The 24957-nt window shown below is 47.0% G+C and overlaps 1 long non-coding RNA gene across 1 annotated transcript; it reads right to left on the reverse strand.

Moving 5' to 3' along the window:
• Positions 1-12003: 12003 nt before the first annotated feature.
• Positions 12004-21173, reverse strand: LOC147095716 (uncharacterized). The gene is made up of 3 exons (XR_015074819.1): positions 21102-21173; positions 19536-19621; positions 12004-12061 (listed from the first exon to the last, which is right to left on the reverse strand). It is a non-coding gene; the product is annotated as an uncharacterized LOC147095716 (long non-coding RNA).
• Positions 21174-24957: the final 3784 nt, after the last annotated feature.

A 24957-nucleotide genomic window follows, 5' to 3' on the forward strand; every position in this document is an offset into this window, starting at 1 on the left:
TGTTCATCTGGTTCACTAATCTCCTTTAGGGAAGGAAATCTGCCATTCTTACCCAGTCTGGCCGATATGTTCACTCCAGACCCACAGCAGTGTTGTTGAATTTTAACTACCCTCTGAAATGGCCTAGTAAGCCACTCAGTTGTATAATGTGACTCCAGACCCACAGCAATGTGGTTGATTCAAACTCCATTCCCTAGCCACTGACTCCATCCCTCTCCCTAACATCTGTCTGAGGCAGAACCACTCTGTTCACAACCTTGGTGTCATATTTGACCCTGAAATGAGCTTCCAACCACATATCCACAGCATAACAAAGATCGCCTACTTCCACGCCCGTATCCACCCTTGCCTCAGCTCATCCACTGCTGAAACCCTCATCTATGCCTTTGTTACCTCGAGACTTGACTATTCCAATGCACTCCTGGATGGCCTCCCACATTCCACCCTACGTAAACTTGAGGTGATCCAAAACTCCTAACTCGCACCAAGTCCCGTTCACCCATCATCCCTGTGCTCGCTGACATAGATTGGTTAAGCAGTGCCTCGATTTCAAAATTCTCAACCTCGTCTTCAAATTACTCCATGGCCTCGCCCCCTGCCTATCTCTGTAATCTCCTCCAGCCTCACAACCGCCCCCCCCCACCCCCGAGATATCTGCGCTCCTCTAATTCTGCCCTTTTGAGAATCCCTAATTATAATCGCTCAACCTTTGGAGGTCGTGCCTTCTGTTGCCTAGGCCCTAAGCTCTGGAATTCCCTGCCTAAGCCTCTCCACCTCTCTTTCCTCCTTTAAGACGTTCCTTAAAACCTAGATCTTTGACCAAGCTTTTAGTCACCTGCTTAATTTATCCTTATGTGGATCGGTGTCAAATTTGTTGTCTTAAAATAACCCTGTGCAGCACCTTGGGACATTTTACTTCGTTAAAGGTGCTATATAAATACAATTGGTTGTTATTGTTGTTGACTCTTAACTGCCCTCTGAAATGGCATAGCAAGCCACTCAGTTGTATCAGCTGGCCCGCCACCAGCTTCTCAAGGGCAATTAGGGATGGGCAATAAATCCCGGCCTTGCCAGCGACGCCCACATCCCAAGAATTAATTTTTTAAAAAGGGGTCTGCTGGATTGGCCGCCTTTTATACACATCCCTCGATTTTCCTTTCCAGTGTGGTATAAGAAAGCAGGGGAGGGGTATAAGGTGCGGCACATTGATATTGCCTGGTTTACACTTTCAGCAGAAGTTATGTTACCCCTACAATGTGTTGGAATATCCACAGTATCTGATGCTGTTCTGAGAATCGACTTTCTCTGCCTGCTCTGTTAATATAAAACCTTTGAAATAACTTTGCCCCGTATGTTTACCATGGGGAGCATTTTAACTTTGGGCGATGGTATCAAACCAGCGATAATCGAACTGGCCGCCCATTAGCCACCTGATTATCCTTTCCATCCAATTGAATGGCCGGGATAACCAGGCGAGGTGTGTAATGGGCGTTGAATTCGATGTCGTCCATGTTAGACCACTGCCCCAAAGTTAAAGGTACCTCGCTAGCTTTCAAATAGAAAAGTGCTTCTTTCCATAAAATATAAAGAAAACGTTGATGCTAATTTCTTAGCACCTCTTTCATAATATGACACACTCTAGTATTGACACCGCTTGGGCTTAAAATTGTACTAGAACATAAGAAACAGGAGCAGGAGTAGGCCAATCAGCCGCTCGAGCCTGCTCCTCCATTGTGGGTTAAAACTCTACAGAAACTTAACGTATTGGGCTGAAATTCCTTTGTCTACTGGTTTAGCAACTGTGTCAACTTGCACCAAATGCGCTGTTACTTTATCATTGATTACTAATTTTAAATGAGTTAATTCTTCCGGCAAAATTCCGCTCAAATTTCAGACAAAGGCAACATAAGAACATAAGGAATAGGAGCAGGAGTCGGTCATGTGGCTCTTCAAGCCTGCTCCGCCATTCCATGAGATCATGGCTAATCTTCTACCTCATCTCCGCTCTCCTGCATTATCCCCATTGTTGCGTTTGCAAAGATAATCCAGAGAGCGTAGAAAGAGTTCAGTTCATGTTGCTTTTATAATGGCTGCCACACACACACACTCAGGCAAAAAGCAATCGAATACCTATAAACAATACAATAACAGCACTATCAAACTCCATGTGCTCAGGCCAAGGCAATCGAGTACCTATCACCAATGTCAGACATAACATTTCCTCCCCCCTCACAGAATTTCAAACATGAAATGTAGTGACAAAGTCCTGTAGGTGGCCAGGGCGAGAACGTGTTCGAACAGGCCAAGGTGTGGACTGGTGAGGAGCAGGCTGAGGCACAACATCTGCTTGGTGGTTGGCTGGCTGAGTCACATGTGCATCCCGCCACTCTGGGGATAAGGCTTGGGGGTTAGGTCCGTATAATCCCGCATCAGGCGGTGCTGGCACCTTCCGAAGACGGCTGGCATGCCACCTAGAGCCGTCAGTGAGGCAGAAAGTGGCTGGTCCAAGTTGACGGCTGATTTGGAGAGGGGAGGACCAGAATGACACCATCTTATTATTGCGGTGAGGCCTACGGACTCTGACCCAATCGGAGACTGAGATGTTGGGTGCCTTGGCCCTCTTCGACTGGTCGAACCGGAGTTTCATCTTCTCCTGCTGTCTAGCGACTGTGGCTTGAGCCGGTGGAGCAGGACTCTGAGCTAGTGAGGGGCGGAGCCTGCCAAGGGGCCGCATGAGTGTGATGAAATATTCCATTCATCACTGCCTGTGACTGTGGTCGGTTTCAGTGTCATTTCCCTTCCCCCAGTCCTCATTGTATTGTTTATTGGAATGTGCTGGAATGTGCTGTGTGTGTAGGGCTCCGCCCATACCTGGCCCCTTTTGTAAGCTAGCTCAGTCTGGCCTCAGTCTCCAGAAGGAAGATACCTCTCTCTCTTACGTGTTACTTTCTAAGTTAATAAAAGCCTTGTTTTGTTTCGCTAACATCGAGTCTCGGAATTATTGAGGCACATCAATTTTATTAACTTATTTTTCAACACTATGGATCAACTCCTGAAACCCGAATGTTTGGATTTGGATCAACATGCTCCGGACGCATCAGCACGCTTCGGACTGTGGTTTGAGTGTATGGAATTCTTCCTGGACAATTCCGCAGCCGTCAAAGACGCTACGGACGCTGCGAGGATGAGACTCGGAATTCTGCGGAATTGGGTAAGCCACCGGGTTTACCCCCTCATCCAAGACGCCGATATGTACCTGGCCGCCTGCGACATCTTAAAGGCGCATTACCAGCAGCCTACGAATGAGGTGTATGCTAGGCATCTGCTCGCTACTCGCGCACAGCGACCTGGGGAATCGGTGGAGGAGTTCCTAAGCACCCTGAAAATGCTTGGCAAAGACTGCAAGTGCCGAGATGTAAAAGCCGCAGTGTACACTGACGAGCTTGTTCGCGATGCCTTTATCACAGGCCTCAGCTCCACTTACATCCGGCAAAGACTGCTGGAAAAAACGGGGTTGGACCTGAAACAGGCTGCAGACACCGCGCGATCCCTGGATGTGGCCCAGAGAAACTCGGACGCCTACTCTTCAGCCCGCGCCGTCCACGCCGCCAGGTGTGCACCGAGGGCGCCGCCATCTTGGAAGGCATCTTCCCCGCCCGGCAGCCCGACACCGGCGGGGCCCCGCTCTCCCCCCAGAAGCCCTACGACAGCCGCGACGCGTCAGGGACCCAACTGCTACTTCTGCGGGCAGCCAAAACACACCAGAAACCTGTGCCCGGCGAAAGGCACCACCTGCTTTAAGTGCGGTAAGAAGGGGCACTTCGGGAAGGTGTGCAGAGGGAACCCCGCCGGAAAACCAACCGCCGGAAAACCCGCCGCCGCCGCGTGTGCGCCGTGGGAGCGGCCATCTTGGACGCCATCTTGCCCGACCTCGTGGGGTCCGCCATCTTATGAGCAGACAGCGTGGATGCCATCTTGTATCGATCAGGGCCCTACAGTGGCATCGGTCACAGTGGACCAGACCAGGCCGCACCCGCTATCCAAATCAATGGTGGACATCGAGGTAAACGGGTGCCGGGTTAAATGTTTAATTGACAGTGGAAGCACGGAGAGTTTTATCCACCCTGAACTGGCACAGCAACTCTCCCTAAAGGTGGTCCCTGCTCAGGGTACCATCTCTATGGCTGATAAAACCCAGACATCGACCATTCTGGGTTACTGCACGGTACAATTGGGCGTTAACGGAACTGTATACGATAATTTTAAAGTATTAATCATGAAGAACCTATGTGCGAGCGTGATCTTGGGCCTGGATTTCCAGTGCAACCACCAAAGCATCACGCTCAAGTACGGTGGGTCCCAGCCGCCCCTCACAGTGTGCGGTCTGGCTACCCTGAAGGTAAAGCCACCTTCGCTATTCGCGAACCTTACCCCTAACTGCCGGCCAATAGCGACCAAAAGCAGGAGGTACAGCTGGGAGGACAGGCGGTTTATCGCGACCGAGGTAGACAGGCTCCTGAAAGAGCGCATTATTGAACGCAGCAACAGCCCGTGGCGCGCCCAAGTGGTAGTGGTAAGGGGTAGCGAGAAGAAACGGATGGTGATCAACTATAGTCAAACGATCAACAGGTACACCCAACTAGACGCCTACCCGCTACCCCGCATATCAGAAATGGTGAACCAAATCGCCCAATACCGGGTGTTCTCCACCATCGACCTCAAGTCAGCGTACCACCAGCTCCCTATCAGACCAGAGGACCGCCCGTACACCGCCTTCGAGGCGAACGGACGCCTCTACCAATTCCTCAGAGTCCCCTTTGGGGTGACGAATGGGGTCTCGGTTTTTCAGAGGGAGATGGACCGCATGGTCGATGACCACCACTTGCAGGCAACCTTCCCCTACCTCAACAACGTCACCATCTGCGGCCACAATCAGCAGGATCACGACTCGAACCTCGAGAGGTTCCTGGAAACCGCACAAAAACTCAACCTCACCGACAACGAGGACAAGTGCGTTTTCAACACCACGCGCCTCTGCATACTAGGCAGCGTGGTGGAGAATGGGGAAATCGGACCAGACCCCGACCGATTGCGCCCCCTACGGGAGCTGCCCCTGCCCAACACTCCCAAAGCCCTGAAAAGGTGCCTGGGGTTATTTTCTTATTATTCCCAATGGGTCCCCAACTACTCCGACAAAGCCCGCCCCCTCTTGAAAGCATCCTCTTTTCCGCTCTCTGCTGAGGCCCACGCCGCCTTCAAAAGCATTAAGCAGGATATTGAGCGGGCCACGCTACAGGCAGTGGACGAGAACACTCCATTTCAAGTGGAAAGTGATGCGTCTGACTTCGCCTTGGCGGCCACCCTCAACCAGGCGGGGCGGCCCGTAGCTTTCTTCTCGAGGACCCTCCAAGGGCCCGAGATCAGACACTCCTCCGTGGAAAAGGAGGCCCAAGCCATCGTGGAGGCAGTGCGCCACTGGCGCCACTACCTAGCCGGCAAACGCTTCACCCTACTTACCGGCCAGCGGTCGGTAGCGTTTATGTTCAATAATAAACAGAGGGGGAAGATTAAAAATGATAAGATTCTTAGGTGGCGGATCGAGCTCTCCACCTTCGAGTACGACATCATTTACCGGCCAGGGGCCCTTAACGAATCCCCTGATGCCCTCTCACGAGGGATGTGTGCCAGCGCCACCGGGGATCGGCTACAGACCCTCCACAACGACCTCTGCCACCCAGGGGCCACGCGGCTGTTCCACTTCATAAAGTCCCGTAACTTACCCTACTCGATTGAGGAAGTTCGGTCTCTGACCAGGAACTGCCGCACTTGCGCTGAGTGCAAGCCTCGGTTCTACCGCCCAGATAGAGCCCACTTAATCAAAGCTACACGGCCCTTTGAGCGGCTCAGCTTAGATTTCAAGGGCCCCCTCCCGTCCGTCGACCGCAATGTTTACTTCCTGAACATTGTGGACGAATACTCCCGGTTCCCATTCGCCTTCCCCTGCCCAGACATGACCAGCGCCACGGTCATTAAATGCCTCAACAGCTTGTTCTGCCTGTTCGGTATGCCGAGCTACATCCATACGGATAGGGGGGCGTCCTTCATGAGTGAAGAGCTACGCCAGTACATGCTGTCCAAGGGGATCGCCACGAGCCGTACCACCAGCTACAACCCCCGGGGTAACGGCCAAGTGGAGCGAGAGAACGGGACAGTATGGAAAGCAGTCACTCTAGCTCTAAGGACCAAGGGCCTCCCTATCTCCCGCTGGCAGGAAGTCCTCTCGGATGTGCTCCATTCGATACGGTCGTTATTGTGTACGGCCACTAATGCCACGCCTCATGAACGAATGTTTGCCTTTCCCCGGAAATCCACCTCAGGCGTATCCATGCCATCATGGCTCTCCACCCCAGGTCCGGTACTCGTGCGAAGGCATGTGAGGGGCCACAAGACGGACCCTCTCGTGGAGCCAGTACACCTACTCCACGCCAACCCCCAATACGCATATGTCCGGCACGCCGACGGAAGGGAGGACACCGTGTCCATAAAAGACGTCGCCCCAGCCGGCATCGACAACAACCACGGCAATAGCAGCAACAACGATCACAGCAACTCTTACCCACCCACTACTCTTTCATCACCCCCGGAAGAACATCGACCAACGGCACCCCCACCAACTACCCCTTCAACAACCCTGGCGGCACCCCCGGCAGAGACCCAGGAGACTACCGGGGACACCCAGCCGACACCCGCGGCACCACAACAGCCACGTCGGTCGCAGAGGACTATCAAACCCCCGAACAGACTAAATCTATAGAAGGTGTGAATGTGATGAAATATTCCATTCATCACTGCCTGTGACTGTGGTCGGTTTCAGTGTCATTTCCCTTCCCCCAGTCCTCATTGTATTGTTTATTGGAATGTGCTGGAATGTGCTGTGTGTGTAGGGCTCCGCCCATACCTGGCCCCTTTTGTAAGCTAGCTCAGTCTGGCCTCAGTCTCCAGCAGGAAGATACCTCTCTCTCTTACGTGTTACTTTCTAAGTTAATAAAAGCCTTGTTTTGTTTCGCTAACATCGAGTCTCGGAATTATTGAGGCACATCAATGAGCTCATGGCCTAGCATGAGGGATGCGGGTGAGATCCCTGTAGTGGAATGCTGGGAGGCTCTGTAGTGCAGCAGTGTCTGGAGGAGGGCCTTGTCAAATGCACACCCCTGGGATAGGTGTGCTCTGAGGCCATTTTTCAGTGTCTGGTTAAAACGCTCCACCCCCCCATTTGACTCCGGGTGGTAGTACGCTGTGTGAATGTGACGGATGCCCTCGCTCTCAAGGTAAGAGGAGAGTTCCGAAGAGACCATTTGGGGGCCATTGTCTGTGGTGATGGCCTTTGGATGCCCCCAGTGGGAGAAGAGGGACTCAAGGATATCAATGATGACCCGAGAGGTGACGGAACCCACGGCAGTGACCTCTGGCCATTTTGAGTGCAGGTCATAGGTCACCACTAGGAACCGTTGATGGTAGGGGACACCATGGATCTCCCCGCAGACGTCCAGCTGCAGATGCTCCCAGGGCTGAGAGGGCCAGGCAAGGGGTTGCAGGGGTGGGGGAGCTTGGTGGCCAGTCTTGCCACTTACAAGGCAAGCTGCACAGTCCTTGACCAGGGCCTCGATTTCCCTGTCGATACCCAGCCACCACACTAGGTCTCGGCATCGTTGTTTGAGCTTCACTATGCCCAAGTGGCCCTCATGTGCCATGGATAAAACATGCGCACGAAGGGCACTTGGGACCACAGTGCAGAGCCCACGTGCAACACAGGAGTCATTCCAGCAGGAGAGCTCCTCTTTAACTCTGGAGTAGGAAGACAGTTCCTCAGGCACCTTGAGAGGCCAGCCATCTCTGATGAAGGTGCACAGCTGGGAGAGGGCCGGATCCAGTTCAGAGGCCTCTTTGAGCTCCTGGAGAGAGACTGTGGTTTGGAGAGGCGTGTGCAGCATCTGGACGATATCCTGTTCCACATGTTCAGACCTGACGAGTGGGGCTGGGGCAGAGACAGTGCGGGAGAGCAGATCTGCAACAACATTGTCACATCCTGGTGTGAACTGGAGACTGAAATTGTATTGGCGGAGGCGGTCAGACCAGCGGTGACGACGCAGTGGTCTGTGGCCTGTGCTGGATGTCGACAGCAGGGCAGTGAGAGCCTGGTGATCGGTTCGCAGGGTGAAGGCACGGCCATACGTGTACAAGTGCCACCGCTCACATGCCCAGATGCACGCCAGCACCTCAGACTCACCTACTGAGTACTTCTGTTCAGTGGGGCTAAGGGCTCGGGAGGCAAAGGCGATTGGTTTCTCCACTCCATTCTGTATCTGCGATAACACCGCCCCCACAGCTGCAGCGGACGCGTCGCAGGTGACGAGGGTGGGGCTGGCGACGTCAAAGTGAGCCAACACTGGAGGCGACGTGAGCTGCGATTTGAGGAGGCGAACAGCTTCCGTACAGGCTTGTGACCACACCCAGGGCTCATCCTTTCGCAGGAGCTGGCGCAGTGGGGCTGTGGTGGCTGAGTACTGGGGCAAAAACTTCAGGTAGTACCCAGTCATGCCAAGGAAGGAGGCAACCTGTGCTGCAGAGCTGGGTTTTGGGATGCTGTGAATGGCATTCACGTTTGACTGGAGTGGGGATATACCGTCAGCCGACAACCGAAACCCCACAAATTCAATCTCTGAAACAGCAAAGACACAATTTTCGCCATTCAGTGTGAGCTTGTGTTTTGCTAGAGCTGTGAAAACTCTGTGAAGGCGTTCGTCATGAGTGGAGGTCGAAGGCCCATGCACGACGATGTCATCCAGGTAGATGGCCACCCCAGGAATGCCCGCGAGCACAGAGGACATCACCTTTTGGAAGCAGCTGGGTGCAGAGCTACGTCCAAATGGCATCCTGGTGTACCGAAAGACGCCAGCATGTGTCACAAAAGCAGTGAGGTCCCTGCTGCTGGGGTGGAGGGGACCCTGTAGATAGCCCTGTCGAAGGTCCAGTTTCGAGCACAGGATGGAACCATAGAACTGCGCTGTGAGTTCCTCTGACGTGGGCAGTGGATACTTGTCAGGGATTACGGCCTTATTCACTGCTCGAAGATCGACACAGACGTGTAGACCACCTGACTTTTTCGTTGCGACCACCAGGTTGGAGACCCATGGGGAGGCACCAACTGGTTCGATGATGCTGGCTTCCAGTTGCTGCTTTAGTTCAGCTGTGACCCCGTCATGGAGAGCAAGCGGGATGCGGCAGAGTGGCTGAATGACAGGGGTAACGGTGGAGTCAACCATGGGCTGGTGGGTGAAGGCAGTCAGGCAGCCCAGACCCTTGAAGAGTGCTGGCCATGTTTGGCGCCATGGTGAGGCGACGTGCAGAATCGCAGACCCGTCGGTGTCCAAGAGAGAAAAACCCAGGTCAGTGAAAAGATCCAGTCCCATCAGGTTAGCTCCTTGGCGTGCCACATGAAAACAAAAATCTGGCAAAACTTTTGTTCCATAGCATACAGTGAGTTTGACTGAGCCCACTAGTCCAATTTTCGAATTACCATACCCGCAAAGGGCAGTGGAGGGCGCAGAGAGTGGCAGGGAGCTGAAAAACCATTTGAATGTGTCCACATTCAGCAGTGAGATGCTGGCACCGGTACCCACATCATTCAGGTTAATTGTGTATGATTTGAAAGTCACTACTGGCCCAGAGCTCATGTTGTGAATTATACTGCTTGAGGACTGAGAGTGTTCATTTGTAGCAACCGGGGCAGAGCGGCAGACATTGGCAAAGTGATTTTGTTTTCCACAATTGCGACAGGCTTGGCCGTGCACGGGGCAATTCTGCGCTCTGGTAGCATGTGAACGATATCCACAGTTTCCACACTGTTGCCGTGGTAGCGCGCGTTGCTGCCGTCGTGCGAGCATTACCGTGTCAGAGCTGTCGGGGCCGAGGGCGCTGTCACTGGGTGTGTGTGCTAGTTTCATTGCACATTCGGCTGCAGACTCCACTTGAAAGGCAATGTTGACTGCCTGTGACGACGACAGATTGTCGGACTCGAGTAAAAGTCTTTCACGCACTCTCACGTTGTTTGTGTGCTCTATTAGTTGATCACGCACCATCTCATCTTGTAATGCACTGAACTTGCACGAGCTAGCTAACCCCCTCAAATTAGCCATGTATTGATGCACAGACTCGCCGGGGAGTTGGTGACGCTGTCTAAAAATGAATCGCCGCAGGAGGGCACTTTGTGGGGCAGAGAAGTGTGTGCTTAACAGAGTCACAACCTCATCATATGTTTGGATTGAGTCTGCTGTGCATAATGTCCCAAGAACACGCTGGCCCTCTGCTCCCAAGCAATGGGATAACAGTGCCTTTTTCCGAGCCGTACTCACAGTTTCTAGTCCAAGAGCAATGAGGAAGGGTTCAAAGGACTGTAACCAGCGAACCCATGGGATCGGGGGCTCACCTGGTAGTGCAAGGGAGGGAGGAGGTGGTGGAAGAGAGATTTCAACCATCCTTGTCGCCAAATGTTGCGTTTGCAAAGATAATCCAGAGAGCGTAAGAAGAGTTCAGTTCATGTTGCTTTTATAATGGCTGCCACACACACACACTCACACACTCAGGCAAAAAGCAATCGAATACCTATACACAATACAATGATAACAGCACTATCAAACTCCATGTGCTCAGGCCAAGGCAATCGAGTTCCTATTACCAATGTCAGACATAACACCCGTATCCCTTGATTCCCTTAATATTCAAAAATCCATCGATCTCTGTTTTGAATATACTCAACGACTCAGCCTCCACAGCCCTCTGGGGTAGAGAATTCCAAAGATTCACCACCCTCTGAGTGAAGAAATTTCTCCTCATCTCAGTCCTAAATGGCCAACCCCTTACTCTGAGACTGTGACCCTTGGTTCTAGACTCCTCAGACAGGGGGAACATCCTTCCTGCATCTACCCTGTCAAGCCCTGTAAGAATTTTGTTTGTTTCAATGAGATCACCTCTCATTCTTCTAAACCCTAGAGAATACAGGCCTAGTCTACTCAATCCCTCCTCACAGGACAATCCCCCCAACCCAGGAACCAGTCTGGTGAACCTTTGTTGCCCTCCCTCTATGGCAAGTATATCGTTCCTTAGGTAAGGACAACAATTTTAAAACTACTGTTTAAGGAAATATGCGAGAGGCATAATTTCTCAGCATACTGTAGAACAACAAATGGATAACTGTTTACAAAGCATATTATAAGACTGGAAAGTACCAAGCCTTACTTATTTAAAATGTACACTGCATTCTGTAACTTGTATAGCTTAAGCAATCTTACCTAAAAGCAGATACCCTGCGCTGCTCAGCCAATGCTTGCTTTTTAATCCTGCATCTTCCACTCTCATTTGAAATGTTTCTATATACCTAGACCTGTCTTGCGTTGGAGCATATCGCCCTCGGTTATGGAGCAGGCCCGTCGTCAAGGTGAACGGAAATCAGGCGTAAAACGGGCAGCCATCCGCCATTGCCCGCTTTCCATCCGCCAGTGCAGGTGAAAATTCACCCCGTGGACTTTGCTCCCCAAGCAAGGCTGGTGAAAAGTAATCCCCATTACATAGATGTAGACAGCCAGATAACTATTCGTGTCAATTAATCTCTTCCTTATCTATATGTACTTTGGATATTCATGGCTCAGAAATTCATCTTGGGATGTGGGGTGGCGCAAAGCGGGCGATGTCGGATCGGCCGCCCGTCATATGCAGCCGCCTCACAGACTGCAATGGAACTGACTATCAGGTTCTGCGTATAATGGGCGGCTCGTATTTCTCGGCCCACTGCCTCAATCAACAGCCTGAGGTAATTTTTCAGAAATGTTAAAACCTTCCAAACCTAATTGGAAACCTTGGCAACTGAAACGAATTCGTACATTATTTTTCGCTGAAAATTTAAATAGGTTAATAAGTGTTACCGAATTGCTTGACCTCAAATTGCGTGAACACCATGGACATTGGTGAATCGTCAAACTGCACCTCAATTCGCCAAATGCCGGGCCTGTTTAGGAAAGGAAAACAGAACATACTTCAGTGTATTTCCTCGACTTTATCTTACAATGGTTACACCTCGATGATAAAACCAAAAAAATAGCGAAGATGACTGTATTGGGGACTTGGGCGGATATGGAGATATTCCACTGGCCACCTATTGTACACCCCTCCTGATATTCAGTTCCATTGAAGTCTAATGGGTGGCCCATTTTGCGCTAGTGCCCAAGATCAGTTTCTACCCCATTATGCTTTGGGGGGGCTTTCTTCTCTGGGGGTGATTTTAACTTTTACCTCAGGCTGTACAACAGGTGCTAGCCATTTTATACCATATCCGATTTTCCATTAGGCCATATTTTGCGACCCCCACGGGTGTGAACGAGGTGCATACCCTCCCGTAGGGGCTGCGCATATTCCGTGTGTAGGCCTGCGAAGCGCACGCACTGAAACCCGGTGTAATGATATCAGCAAATAGTGATGTTATTTGCCTGTTAGATTATCATGCCTTACCAGCATGTTTGCATGTATTGATTACTTATGCCTGACCAGCAGAGGTCATGTGAGGGACAAGCAGTAGAGTTTAGTTTCAGTTTCATTCTAGATGCATCACTAGCATGATGTCTCCTGTAAATGCTGTATAAAGAGTTGAACAGACTTTAGGATAAAAGACATTCTCTTTCATAAATGTCTCGTCATTGAACCCACAAAGAAATCAATACATGGTGTCAGTAGTGGGATTGAAAGAGATGAAGAGAAAAAATCTGAAGTTAAATCAGCTCTCCACAAATTAGCAAGCCAAAAGAGAACATCGTTGCTTACCATTGGAGAATAGCTAACGAAGTGAAAAAATGGAAGGTTTACACCCACCGGCGACGCTTCAGTTGACAGGTAATGTGGCTGAAAATTGGAGAAGGTTCAAACAACGTGTGGGGTTGTATTTATCAGCAATCAGAGCTGATGAGAAAAGTAATAAAAAGAAATCGTCACTGTTCTTACATGTCGTGGGTGATGAAGCGCTGGAGGTGCATAATAACTTCACATTCGCTGTTGATGGAGACAAAATGAAGCTAGATAAAATAATGGAACAGTTTGAGGCCTACTGCATACCTAAACATAACGTGACATTTGAGAGGCACAGATTTTTCACATGTGTACAGAAAACGGGTGAGACTATTGATCAGTGTGTGACTGAACTGAGAAACCGAAGCAAAACATGTGAATTTGGGGGACTGACAGACTCGCTGATAAAAGACAGACTGGTGTGTGGTATTCCAGATAATGGTCGAAGGGAAAGACTGCTAAGAGAGCAAGATCTAGACCTGGGAAAAGCCATAGCACTGTGTAGGGCTACAGAGACTGTGAAGTTGCAGGCAAAGGAGCTGTTCAGTGACAGTAGCTGCAACATGGATGCAGTGAGAATGAACGGACACAAACCGTTTAACAAAAAGAGCGCCAATGTGAAAAAAGAGGCATGGCCAGCGAACAAAAATGAAAGAGACTATTGAAAGACATGTAGTCGATGCGGTACACAGAATCCACCAAAAAAGAGTCCAGCATATGGTAAAACAAGCAATAGTTGCAACAAAATCAACCATTATGCCCGTTGCTGTAAGAACCAAGCGCAACAAAGCAAGGTCCATACAGAAGATGAAAGCGAGATAGAGGAGTTCAATGTAGTTGTTGTGTCTGAAAACTAAAAAGAAGAAAGAGACTGGATGTTGACACTAAAAGTGAATGACATACACATTCCATTTAAATTGGATACTGGAGCACAAGTTAATCTGATATCAGAGACTGATTTTAAGAAAATTAGACCAGACCAAAGATACATGGAATAAAAGTGAAAGTGACAGGATACACAGGTAAGATGCATTGTCAAAGTAACACACAAGGACAGAGAGCACACGCTAGCATTAATCGTGGTGCCAAAGGATGTGCAAGCCATACTAGGTTTAAAAGCCTGTGAGAGACTGAACCTGGTAAAGAGAGTCCTCGTTGTGGAAAGCGAAGGAGAGACAGTCTATGATGAACTGAATGTTGCGTACACACCGGGTAAGCTGATGTATACAGCAGACACGTTGTCCAGAGCTGTTGACCCAGGAGAGCCCGCAAGCACAGTGAAAAGACTGATGTACAAGGCAAAAGTACTACTATGACAGAGGAACACAAAACCTACCTGAACTCCACACTGGTGACCAAGTAAGGTTCAAAGACAAAACAAACACATGGACTCAGAAGGGAACTGTCCTGAGTGAAGTTCAACCAAGATCATACACCATTCAGACAGATGAGGGTGCTGTTCTGAGAAGAAATCGTCGAGATCTTCTCATGGGACCAGCCACAGCAGGTCAAAAGACTGATACTGTTGAACAACCTGATCACACAGCCGAGAACACATCATCTGAGGCAACAACTCAGATTCAAGGACAATCAATCAGAAAATCTTCAAGACACATGAAGCCTCCTGAGAGACTCATTGAGCAAATTTAAGGACTATTGTTATAGAAGGAAGTAATGTTATCTTATTCTTTCTTCAAGTTCTAGTGTATTTACATATTTCATGTGAACACACAAAGCAAGGGTAAAAAACCTTGATCATGATAATGATAATGTAAGTTCATTAAGTGTTACAGTTAAAATGCAGATTAATATAAAGAAAACATGTTGTTAGTTAAAAGTAAAATACTTTTGTTTTAAGAAAGGGAGATGTAATGATATCAGCAAATAGTGATGTTATTTGCCTGTTTGATTATCATGCCTTACCAGCATGTTTGCATGTATTGATTACTTATGCCTGACCAGCAGAGGTCATGTGAGAGACAAGCAGTAGAGTTTAGTTTCAGTTTCGTTCTAGATGCATCACTAGCATGATGTCTCCTGTAAATGCTGTATAAAGAGTTGAACAGACTTTAGATTAAAAGACATTCTCTTTCATAAATGTCTCGTCATTGAACCCACAAAGAAATCAATACACCTGGCACTTGCAATCGGTCAAGAATCCTCTCGACAGATCCTCCACATCCCTGGGAGAGGGGCCTCCGCGGGTGTTGATCTGCACTCTCTGCCCAACCTCCACCCGCTGAATGCCTGTGAAATTCTTACTTCTGGTCAAAGCAGGCATAAGGCCTGCTTTTACCAGCATAAAAGTTAAAAATAATAGAAAAATAAAATGTTACCACTCACTTATACATTAGAAACCCTGTCCAATAAGGTAAGTTTATATTTAGCCCCGTTGAAACATATGCATTCTTTTTCAAAAAATTAAATGTTTGTTTAAAATATTTAATGAAATGCCATTTTATATATGTAATTAAAAAAATTTAATTTCATGTGTTCATGTATTTTTTATGTCATCCCCATTCATATTATGACAGTTCCGTATGTACGGAAACCCACTAAGTATGAACGGGGATTCCCTTCTTTCATTGGTTGGGCCGGCCCACCTGATTCCAGGGGCGCTTGGGAAATGTGTGCACCCCTGGGATACGTGGGGCTCTGCACATTTCTACTAGGAGAGGCCCAGGATCGCAAGCCTCCGTATCTCCCGGGCCACCAGGTAAATGCGTTGATTTTTTGATGACCGGAGGCATCCGCCCGTGGGAAGCCTCCGATCACAAATTCAGGCCCAGTGTCTTCAATGGCAATTGCCATTGGCAATGTACAACAGATTGCCGGTTTGCTATCATCCGCTTATGGTGCAGCCATAAACGTTAACATTATCCCCCGTTATTTCTTATTCTGTCTTCACGGTAGAAGACACAAACAACATCCCAAAAATGGATAATCAAGGGGCCACAGGGAGGAGGGAACTAAAGACAATCACTATCACGAGGGAAATAGTACTTGGTAAAATAAAAGACGACAAGTCCCCTGGACCAGATGGCCTGCATCCCAGGGTGTTAAAAGAAGTGGCTGCAGAGATAGTGGATGCATTGGTTGCAATATACAAAAAATTCCCTGGAATCTGGAGAGGTCCCAGCAGATTGGAAAACTGCCAATGTAACACCTTTATTTAAGAAAGGAGGGAGACAGAAAGCAGGAAACTATAGGCCAGTTAGCCTAACATCTGTCATTGGGAAAATGCTGGAGTCCTTCATTAAGGAAGCAGTAGCAGGGCTTTTGAAAATTTATAATACAGTCAGGCAGAGTCAGCATGGTTTTATGAAAGGGAAATCATGTTTAACAAATTTGTTGGAGTTCTTTGAGGGTGTAACGAGCAGGGTGGACAAAGGTGAACCAGTAGATGTGGTGTATTTGGATTTCTAGAAGGCATTCGATAAGGTGCCACATAAAAGGTTACTGCATAAGATAAGAGCTCACGGAATTGGGGGTAATATATTAGCATGGATAGAGAATTGGCTAACTAACAGAAAGCAGAGAGTCCAGATAAATGGGTCATTTTCCGGTTGGCAAACGGTAACTAGTGGGGTGCCACAGGGATCGATGCTGGGGCCTCAACTATTTACAATCTACATTAATAATGGGTGGGGAAGTGGCTTTGAGCCCAAGATCAGCCATGATCTTATGGAATGGTGGAGCAGGCTCGAGGAGCCAAGTGGCCTATTCCTGCTCCTATTTCTTATGTTCTTATGTACGCTGTTTGGCTTCTGCCAATCACACTGTAGTGGTGGTGAGCCGTTATCCTTCAATCCCATGATAGAGTTTATCATTTGCCCAGGTATATAGGTAACTTGTAGGCTGTCCAATGCATGGACAGAGTTCCCTCTTCTGTATATTTACACTGCTGGTCGTATCACATTATCTCATGTGATACTCCTTGTGTTTGGAAGGCAAAAAATAGCATCTAAATGGTCCCTGATTGCTAAACTTTGTCAACTTCTCTTGGGGATAGAAGATAAGAAAGAGTTCATAAATAGTGTGCCAGAAGGGTTTAAATTATATTTTCAGAAGTTATTTCCCTTATTTAGGCATTTAAGGAAGCTATCTGCCTGATCTATCTCTATTGAAAGGTTTCAGACAGAAACTCTGGGGTAAATTTTCTATTTGCCATTCCAGGTAAAACCTGGATTTGTGAATCGATCAACATAAACTAATAAGTAGCTACAAAAAAAAGTGAGGGGACCGGTCAAATCTAGATGATGGGGAATTCTGCCAGTCAAACACATATTTGAACAAATTTTACAAGATGTTTGTATTTGAATTGAATGACTTGACCCCTCTCTTCTGCGCCTGTCTCACTCAACATGGGGTAAACTTTTGAACTTGCTGTTCCACTGTAAAACTGGCATTGTGGTTCGGTTTTACTCATGGGCAGCAAGGTGAAAATTTATCCATTTTTTTTACAAGAATTGTGTTAAACGAAACTGGCGTACTAATTCTTAAGTGAAGCTGGCTTTTGTATCTCTTACATACAGCTGAGTACTAAATGTGACAAGAAGGCGCTCGGAGAAAAGGGATAATTTACTTGGGATATATGAGGTCGGTTGCCCGTTATACATTCAATGGAAAGGACAATCAGGAGGGGACATCATAGGCGGCCAATCCAATATTGCTCACTTTAAACTATAGCCAAAAGTTAAAATTACCCTGAAACAGTTTATATGGGCCTTTACGTCATTTCTTTGTGGTTTACTCCAGCCTCCTCCTGGAGTTATTGCAAGTAATTGGATGTAGCCCTGCCCGCAATGTCAGGGCAGCTAAAGTCTGAAACACAAATGTTTCATTTTGCGCAAAATGGTTACAGAATCATTGCTTGTTTGTAGCATTGTGGGGAGAAACAGGGTTTAGGCAGAGGCGCAAAATCGTGATAATGATTCTGAGCCTATTTAACACCCTGCTCAATTTTCTGTTCCATTGAAGTAAACAGGGAAACAAAAATGGGGTGATTTTTAAAATGGGCTGCTGATAAAAGAAGGAATGCCATGGAGATCAGCGCTGGGTGATACCTGGCTACCCTGACCCATGTATTTGGCAGTGATGTGGTACAATTGCCTCTGCTTGCTCTGAGTCAATTTGACAGTTGCAAAACCCTATCTGCAGCAAGACACCGGCAACCGGCTTGTAAAATTAGGTTGACACGGACAGTGGTTGACTAGGTCAATGCTGCCATGTACTATTATGCATGTGCTTAATTTCCAACTATTGTTAAAATATCAGCTATCGTGCTGCTCACACTGGTGCTAGACATGTGACTAATGTATCATGCTTCATGGCCAGCAGTTTCACCTTCATTCTCATGTTAGGATTGACACAACTGTCTAATATAACTTCACAGACAGAAAGTGTGATAAAAAAAAGTTAGCATGGATTCCAAAAGGCGAAATTATGTTTACTTAACCTGATAGAATTCTTTGAGGAGGTAATGGAAAGTGTAGATAGTAGCGTAGTAGATGTCATATACTTAGACTTTCCAAAGGCTTTCAGTAAGATACCACAGAGTAGACTCATGACAAAAGTTAGGACATGTGGAGTCAGAGGACAAATGGCTGAATGGATAGCAAATTGACTAAAAAACACAGATAACAAAGAGTAGGGGTAAAAGGTAGTTATTCAGATTGTAGGAGGCTAGAAGGATCAGTAGTGGGACCACTGTAAATTTATGGTAATGGTTTGGACTTAGGAACAAGTAACTCAATATCAAAATTTGCATATGATACAAACTGGGGGGTATAGCTAATGCTAAGGAGGAATGCAACATAATACAAGACGACATTAGAAAATGTGCCGACTGGACAGTAAAGTGGCAAATTCAATTTGACATAGATAAATGTGACCGAGTTGATGCACTTTGGTAGGAAAAATGGAAATATCACCTACACCTTAGAAAATAGAATAAACTGAATGGGGTAGAAGACCAAAGGGATGTTGGTGCAAAAATCATTAAAAACAGCATCGCAGGTCAGCAAAGCAATTAAAAATGTGATAAAAGCACTGGGATTTATTTCTGGGGGTCTAGAATTCAAAAGTAGTAACGTTATGCTAAGCTTACATAGGACGCTGGTCAGGCCGCACAGAGACCTGTGCACAGTTCTGGTCTCCATACCATAAAAAGGACATGGAAGCACTGGAGAAAGTGCAAAAAGAAAAGATTTATAAGGATGGCAACAGAACTGAGCTCTCGGGAAGGATTGAACAGGTGGGCTTTTTTCTTTAGGAAAAAGACTTAGAGATGACCTGATAGAATTCTTTAAAATTATGAATGGGTTGCACAGGGCACACTTTTTCAATCGTTCCAAATTGCACAGTTTTCAATCGTACAGTTTTTGATTTGTAGTTTCAGCATATAGGTGTATTAATAATCATTTAATCAGCTGCGACTGATGACTTGCTGAACAGATCACCTTGCAGTAGGGTGAGAAATCCTTCTTTCTGTCTTGCCCAGTTGAGCAATAGCCACACAGTACAATGGGCACGAAAGCTGCAGCAACTGAACTTGTTTAAAAAAATAAAGTAGAAGTGTTCGATGAAACGCCATACTCCGATTGGAATAAAAGGTTAATTTCTCAAATATTGTGGCAACTCACTCTGCGATATTCGGGATCTTTAGCGGCCGAGTGACTACGTTTCCTGACTTCACCAACAAGCCGGGAAACTGCATATTTCTGGAGTTCTAGGAGGAGAATTGAATGCATTCAAATTTAGACTTAATACAGCAACGACCCTCTATACTGTGCATATTTGACAGCGTATTCGATTATACTTAATTAACAAAACGGGGTAGAATTTCTGCGGAATTTTCCTGCTACCTCGCTGTAACTTCGGCGGAAGATGGGTTAAAATCTGTGGTAAAAGGAAGTTCAACGACCATTAAAACTGCTTGCCCGGGTTTCCAATGAAGTTAAAGTGGTGGAATCAGGAAAAACCCCGCAGACATTGCAGGCGAAAATCCAAGATACATATTAAGTCAATAATAACATAGATTTCATTAATACTTGAAATAAGATCAATAGTGAAATTTAGTAAATGTGATAAATATGAATAGTCGCCATGCGCAAAATAACTAATAATTAAAATCAGGAATAAAAATCACATTTGTAATTATTTGTGTTAATTAATGCATCAGTGACTATAAACTAGAATATAATGAAGCCATACAATCTGTGATTCCACTATTTGTACAGAGACATCATTTAAAATTGCTTGCCCATTTAGGTATTGACTTACATCATTAATGTAACAACAACAACAACTTGTATTTATACAGCGCCTTTAACAGTAAAACATCCCAAGGCGCTTCACAGGAGTATTATAAGACAAAAAATTTGACACCGAGCCATATAAGGAGAAATTAGGGAAGAGTACCAAAAGCTTGGTCAAAGAGGTCAGTTTTAAGGAGCGTCTTAAAGGAGGAAAGACAGGCAGAGAGGTTTAGGGAGGGAATTCCAGAGCTTAGGGCTTAGGCAACAGAAGGCATGACCATCAATGATTGATCGATTATAATCAGGGATGCTCAAGAGAGCAGAATTAGAGGAGCGCAGGTATTTTGGGGGGTGGGGGGATTGTGGGGCTCGAGGAGATTACAGAGATAGAGAGGGGCGAGGCCATGGTGAGATTTAAAAACAAGGGTGAGTATTTTGAAATTGAGACGTTGCTTAACCGGGAGCCAATATAGGTCAGCAAGCACAGGGGAGATGGATGAACGGGACTTGGTGCGAGATAGGACACGGGCAGCTGAGTTTTGGATGACCTCAAGTTTACATAGGGTAGAATGTGGGAGGCCAGCCAGGAGTGTGTTGGAATAGTCAAGTCTAGAGGTAACAAAGGCGTGGTTAAGGGTTTCAGCAGCGGGTGAGCTGAGGCAGGAGCGGAGGCGGGCGATGTGACGGAGGTGGAAATAGGCGTTTTTTGTTATGCTGTGGATATGTGTTCAGAAGCTCATTTCAGGGTCAAATATGACACCAAGTTTGCGAACAGTGTGGCTCAGCCTCAGAGAGATGCTAGGGAGAAAATGAAATAGAACTGCATGGATAATATAGTTCACCATACAGAAAATTGGAAATTGAAGTAACTGTACTTGTTCTACACTGCCGTGTCATAAAATATAGTGGAAAGTGCATTTGACTGATGCCACAGAACTCCAATGTACTCACGTATGTAGTTATTTTAATGCTCTCGCTCACTGGTCTCATATAATGATCAAGAGTAAAGATCCTGTAACGCACTACGCAGTAAAAGTAAACAAATAGACTCTAGTCAACATTTTGATCTAAAAGATTTAAACAAAGTGCATTTGAATGAGCCATGTTATTAGCTAAATTAGGTAACACATGGATTTCAATTTAATCAAATTCAGCTTTCTCCATCATACACGAAACGACGTTTATATATACCCTTGGTGTAGCGCTGACACTTTACAAGCTTAACATGGAATCTATTTTTTTAAATATTAGGGCGGATGGGATGGTCGCCACGTCCTGTGGTGGAAGTAATGAGCACCCACCGAGGGAGATTTGGACTTCTGGCAATAATATAAAGCAGGTGATATCTGATTGGCCGCAGGTTGTACACCTCTCCTGATATTTGCTTCCATCCAATAGAAAGGAAAACCAGGGGAGGCGCACAAGGGACGGCCGAGGAAGACTGGTGAAATGGGCCGACGCATGGCAGATGAAATTTAATACAGAGACGTGTGAAATAGAAACATAGAAACATAGAAGATAGAAGCAGGAGTAGGCCATTTGGCCCCTCGAGCCTGCTCCGCCATTCAATGGGACTATGGCTGATCATCCAAATTCAGTACCCTGTCCCTGCTTTCTCCTCATATCCCTTGATCCATTTAGCCTTAAGAAATATATCTAACTCCTTCTTGAATATATTTAATAAGTTGGCCTCCACTGCCTTCTGTGGTAGAGAATTCCACATGTTCACCACTCTCTGGGTGAAGAAATTCCTCCTCATCTCAGTCCTAAATGGCTTACCCCTTAGACTGTGACCCCTGGTTCTGGACTCCCCGCCATCGGGAACATCCTTCCTGCATCTAGTCTGTCTAGTCTGTTAGAATTTTATAAGTTTCAATGAGATCCCCTCTCATTCTTCTGAACTCTAGCGAATATAAGCCCAATCGACCCAATCTCTCCTCATACGTCATTCCTGCCATCCCAGGTATCAGTCTGGTGAATCTTTGCTGCACTCCCTCCATGGCAAGAACATCCTTCCTCAGATAAGGCAACCAAAACTGTACACAATACTTAAGGTGTGGTCTCACCAAGGCCCTGTATAACTGCAGCAAGACTTCCTTGTTCCTGTACTCGAATCCTCTCGAATGATGCATTTTGGAAGGAAGAATGGGGAGGGGGAGTTTAAACGACATTTTAAAGGGGGGATGCAGGAACAGAGGGACCTGGGGGTTCACATTCACGTATTTTTGAAGGTGGCCTGACAAGTCGAGAAAGCCGTTAAAAAGCACACGAGATCCTCGGCATTATAAAGAGAGACTTGGGGGCTATAAATTCCATAGCGCCCCGCTTTGGGACGATAACATTTGAAATCTGGGAAACGTATCGCCAGGCGATCATCATTTTCTGGTCCCGGGAAATTGAGCATTAATGGTCCAAGAGGGAGATGGAGCATTAAATCAAGCGCTAACCGCTTCCCTTATGGCGCTAACGTGCAAGAGTGCGGCAGTAGCGGCAGTGCACTGAACAATGTGGCGCGCATCGGAGGCTGCTTCCCTCGCTCAAGGGAAGGGCTAATGATGGTGCGCAACATACTTGTGCTCAGTTCTGTGTTGCCGGGCGACCTGCGCGACTACTATTACAGCCCCAAACACTCTCAGAGAGTGGAGCGCTTGGAAATCTTGCAGCAGTAAAGCATCGACAACTTTCAGCAGGCACCTTCTGGTGCAAAGAATAAAGTGTGGCCTACCTGAAACCCACTGCCTTTAATTAGCGCACCCCAAGTGGCCAGCCGAAGGGGCAACGCCTCCTCTTCCTGATGCTGCTGACACCTGGCGATACAGCAGGGTGGCGGGAGGCAATCTCACACCCGGGGCGGTAACGGGGCGCTGCGCACTTTAGCGCCTCACACATCGAGACGTCATAGAGGGCAAGGCGGTAAGTGTTAGCCCCAGCACTAAACTGCCAGGGAAGTTCACGGGCATCGCAGAATTCTCCGTGCCCGGTCGCTATCCCCTTAGCACCCAGTTACACCCCCCACCCCACGCAAGCACTAACGGGAGGCGCAAAGCAGCCAAATTTCTCCCCCATAGAGTATAAATGCAAGGAAGTTATGGCCAACCATTATAAATCACTGGTTAGGCCTCAGCTGCAGAATTGTGTTCACTTCTGGGCACCACATTTTAGGAAGGATGTCAAGGCCTTGGAGTGGGTGCAGACGAGTTTTACTAGAATGATACCAGGGATGAGGGATTTCAGTTACGTGGAGACAATATGTGGTGTTACGTAGAGATGCTGGGATTGTTCTCCTTCGAGTGGAGAACATTAAGGGGAGGTTTAATAGATTATGAGGGGTTTTGATAGATTTCACAGAGTTAAGGTAATTGGCAAAAGAACCAGAGGAGAATAATTTTATGCAGCGAGCAGGTATGATCTGGAATGCACTGCTTGGAAGGGTGGTGGAAGCAGATTTAATAGTAAGTTTTACAAGGGAATTGGATATATATTTGAAAAAGAAAAAAAATGCAGATCTATGGGGAAAGAGTAGGGGAGTGGGACTGAGTGGGTAAGTCTTTCACTGAGCTGGCACAGGCACGACAGGCCAAATGGCCTCCTTCTAAGAACATAAGAACATAAGAATTAGGAGCAGGAGTAGGCCATTCGGCCCCTCGAGCCTGCTCCGCCATTCAATAAGATCATGGCTGATCATCGACCTCAACTCTACTTTCCCGCCTGATCTCCATAGTCCAAAAATCTATCGATCTCAGCCTTGAATCTACTCAAAGACTCAGCATCCACAGCCCACTGGGGCAGAGATTTCCAAAGATTCACAACCCTCTGAGTGAAGAAAATCCATAATGTTTCTATATTTCTTAAGGCTAAAGGGATATAGGGGTATGGGGTGAAAGCAGGGACCGGGTACTGAATTTGGATGATCGGCCATTATCGCATTGAATGGCGGAGCAGGCTCGAGGGGCCGAATGGCCTACTCCTGCTCCTATCTTCTATGTTTCTATGTTAATTGGCCGACCCCTTATCCTGAGACTATGCCCCCTAGTTCTAGACTCTCCAGCTGTATGATTTTATGACTGGTCATACATTCATCACTAGCAAATGGAATAAGGTCAAGTGACTTCACAGGATCCTTCCTATTTAAGATATCACCTAAAATGTCTGTTAAAATCTAGCTGTTCTTGCTCTCAAGCGAATTTAAACATGATAGATCTTGGCAAATGCAAGAATAATCATTGAGTTGAGTCAAGGTTTCCTAAAAGTGTTGACTTTATAAAGTGCCACCTAATAATGTATTCATGAAAAATGATATTAAGTATTCCTTTCCAATCCCTATGTTTGTGTCCGAACGTAGGAAGGCTTTCATTATTCGATGAACAGAGGGAAGCCCTCCGATTTCTATCAGAACGTAGTCTGTGTCAAACCATTAGCTGGGCTTCCCTCGCCTTTTTGATATTATTATAAATATAATAAATTAATGTAAATATTGAAACGTGTGCATTATACTGTAGCAGTACTCACCATATTAGTTTGGCGTGTATATTGGCTTGTCTGTCTGAATGAATATGTAACCCTTTTTCGAGGAGAGCAGGACGGGAACCATTTTCCTTTCCGGAAACAGTTGCTGGCATTCAGCAGCAAGGGAGATGTATTTGTCTTTACGTAACCAAATGTTAGCTTTCTTGATACGGTCAGGGAGAGCCTGTGGGTTTGATACTGTGGAGGTCAGTGGTGCTAAAACTGGTTAGTCTGCTTATATATTTCACTGAGCCATGGCCTAGCTCCAGTGTGACTTGACCATTGATACTGCCCTGCAAGA

This window comes from Somniosus microcephalus, unplaced genomic scaffold (assembly GCF_052327205.1).
Source record: "Somniosus microcephalus isolate GS21.2 unplaced genomic scaffold, FLI_Smic_1.0 unresolved_chr1, whole genome shotgun sequence".
Taxonomy (NCBI): Eukaryota; Metazoa; Chordata; class Chondrichthyes; order Squaliformes; family Somniosidae; genus Somniosus; species Somniosus microcephalus.